Here is a 3,261-nt window from a genome sequence, read left to right as displayed (position 1 = left end):
TCTTTCCCTCATTTCTAAAATCTAATTTATTAGAAAACCATGCAGCTCCTCCCTGCAGAATGTATTTTTGATTTCTCCACTTTTTCCTGTTCCCATCGCCATCACCCACGAACCTTCCACACTCTCACTCAGACTCCTAACTGGTGTCTCTGCTTCCTCTGGCCTCTCCGCAACCCATTTTCCATGAAACAACCATCTGCTATTTTTAACTTTTTACAACTTACTTATTTCTCCTATGCTCGTGTGAGAGAGAGAGTCAGAGAACAGAACCCCAGCAGGGTCTCAACACTGTGGTCCACCCACACCCTAGCCTCCCCTGGATCATGGGGATGTGTGTACCTGGCATGTTCAGGAGTCCATGTGAACCTGGAACATTCCCATGTGGGTCAGTCTACAGTGTTGTGTTTTAGGTGCCACAGTCAGGCCCTTGATCTGTTAAAAATGCAAATGAATAGTCTTTAAAAATGTAAATAAATCACTGTGTTGTTTGTAACCCTTTGCCAGCTTCCCATCAAACCCCCATCAAATGCTCTTCAATACTTCCTTTCCTAGGTGTGCCCCTGTGTGTGTGAACCCTAGCCCCATCGTGAGCTGAGCTGCGTTTCTGTCAGTCCCCCACTCCTCCATGGCCAGGGTTGGCTAGTCCTGTGCCCTGAAGGCTGCCATGCAGCCCTTCTTCTGCTTAGGTGGATGTTCTTCTTCACCCTCCTCGTTTCCCAGGGAGCCTTCCCAACCACCCTATCTGAAATAGTGCACCTACTGTGGGAGTCCCTTGGCTGAGTTCCTCTTCGATCAGCCTGACGCTCCCCAGACACATCAACAAATTAATATCCTCTCTGTACCGGGCAGAGGATGATCAGTGACCCGTGATTATCAAGCACGTAAGGAAGTTTGCACTTCTTTCAAAAAGATAAAATTTGCACGTTATGAACATTAAGTGATTGTGGAGCTGATTTAAGAAAGTGCTATCTCAAAACGGTGCAGCTAGCTCTTTGGTCTGGTACTGAGAGTAAAGGGGGGCCTGCCCGGAACCTGCCCAGAAGGGGTGAGGGAGCTGTGATTGGGCCTTCTCACTGCGGTCACCCATTTCCGCTCCAGAGGCTATCAAAGACCTCGATGTTCCTCTTCGAGGTAGTTACTCGGTTGCTGATAAAACCCTTTGTGCTCCTTGCCCCCAGAGAGGGTGGCCAGCAGCTGCCTAGCTGGGAGGGAAGGTTCTCGTCATCACAGGGCAGACGTGTGTGCGTGATGTCAGTGCCCTGCGGGCGTTGAGGCAGAAGGTCGGCTCCCTGACTGGGCTCGGTCAAGCTTCTCTGTATTTTAATGCTAATTCCTTATTACTTATTTTTACTGATTTTTGGCGCTTGCCTAAAGCAGTCAGGAAAGAGGTGTTAGGAGTTCAGCATCGTGATGTGAACGACTTCCACGGCCACCTTTGTAGTGTTTCCTTCAAAAAAGGGACTTTCAAGAATTACAAAGACACTGGGACGGATACTCAAATTCAGGACAATCAGTATAAATGTGATGCTTGGGAGTTCCGTCCCATGCCCTGTTCAGCTCAACGTGTTCCTGACTATATAAAAATGTGATCTCTTTTGAGGAAAAATTACATTTTTATTGGTGTGCTTTTACTAGAAGCTGCACAGAGATACAGACTTTTCATGAACTTTGAATAATGATAGTTATTTGGAAATCAATGCAATTACAAAAAAAAAGCAAATAAAATATTGGGGCCAGGTCGTGATGCAGCAGTAAAGCATGAACCCACATGAGATAGGGTCCGGGGTTAACCTGGGAACTGCCTGAGCATACTAGGCAGGCACAGCTACCTGAGCGCCCGGCTGGCTGAGTCACGCTGGCTTGCAGCAAGAAGACCCTGTCGGGAGGGCCTGTTTCTGTGTCTCTGTCACTCTCCCTCTTGCTCATAGAAGAAATAGAGTAATATCTCACTTAATGACTGAGTTCCACTCCTATGACTATGGCATTAAATAAACAGGTCGGTCTGTGAGGAACTCAAAGGTGGATGGATATCGTGTGTGTGTGTGTCTGTGTGTGTCTGTGGTGTCTGTGTGTGTCTGTGTGTGTGTGTGTGTGTGTGTGTGTGTGGTGGTTGCCATAGAGTATGGACATTTCAGTGGGTGTCATGAGTTACCACACTAGAATAGTGTAGTTCCGTCCACACAAAAGCATGCATTAGATCAGTGCCAGAGAAACATCAAGACATGCCACAATGCAGAACTATTAATCTGGTGTAATTGTTTTGATGTATTCTGAATTCTATGATGGGCGCACAGTAAAGAACAAATTTTATATATGAAATATATAATCTTGTGTGATTGCAAATGCTTCATGTAGTGAATACCGTCTACTGTCTAGGGGACTAAAGACTGAGAAAGGGGATTCCTTGTGCTGGAGACCCAGTCTAATTCTGAATGATCACTAAACAGGTAGGTTGTTAAGTGAGGCATAGCTGTTAATAAACCAAAAAATAAATTTTCTAGGGCCAGCTGGCGGCATGGTGGTAAAGGCACTGGATCCCACGTGACTGACGGCATGTTTCAAGTCTTGGACCCAGCAGCTTAAAACACACACCAGGCGTTGTGCGTGCATGGCTCCAAATTCTGAGAGATGAATGGGGAAGGATTGTGGCATGGCCATCCCCTTGGAGGGTACTTTCTCACTTTCTCTCTCCCTCTCTTTGCCTCGCTCTGATGAGTGCACATGCCCTATAGTATATAGCAAATTAGAAAAATGTTCTAATTGCAGAAAAGTAACGTGGTCTTAGTTTTATAATGTCCACCGTAGGCCCAGTGGCAGTGGTTGAGCAAGGTGGTGTTGCTGCCTAGTGGCTGAGGCTGCAGGGAGGCCTGGGTTCAGTTTCTGGCCCAGTCTGAAATAGGCTAGACATGTTGACATGCTCCTGTGGTCCTAGCCAACTGGGAAGCTGGGGCAGGAGGACTGGAGCCTGATGCAATCCCATCAGAAATACTTAGCCCTGCTCTCCCTGCACACATCGTATGTGTGCTTTCTCTCATTTAAAAAAAAATGAATCACCACTATCTTGCCCTTTAGTAGCCAAACTTTTAATTTTTTTCTTATTCTGCTATAGCTGTTCGTATTTATCTTTTTTTTCCCCTATAGTTGTAATCATGCAATGATAATTTTGTGTTCTGATTTTCCCATGGGATAGTTCTTATGTTTCTTTCTTTTTCTTTTTTTTTTTTTTTTGGTAGGTTTTTACCATTGGGTTTTGTGGTCGCG

The 3,261-nt window shown here is 45.8% G+C and overlaps 1 protein-coding gene across 2 annotated transcripts in view; it reads left to right on the top strand.

Moving 5' to 3' along the window:
* Window positions 1–3,261, top strand: part of PSD3 (pleckstrin and Sec7 domain containing 3) — a 521,964-nt gene that overhangs the window by 205,041 nt on the left and 313,662 nt on the right. The window lies entirely within an intron of this gene.

The sequence above is a fragment of the Tupaia chinensis genome, unplaced genomic scaffold (assembly GCF_000334495.1).
Source record: "Tupaia chinensis unplaced genomic scaffold, TupChi_1.0 Scaffold140548_1, whole genome shotgun sequence".
Lineage (NCBI taxonomy): Eukaryota > Metazoa > Chordata > Mammalia > Scandentia > Tupaiidae > Tupaia > Tupaia belangeri.
This window is presented reverse-complemented; position numbering and strand designations above follow the sequence as displayed.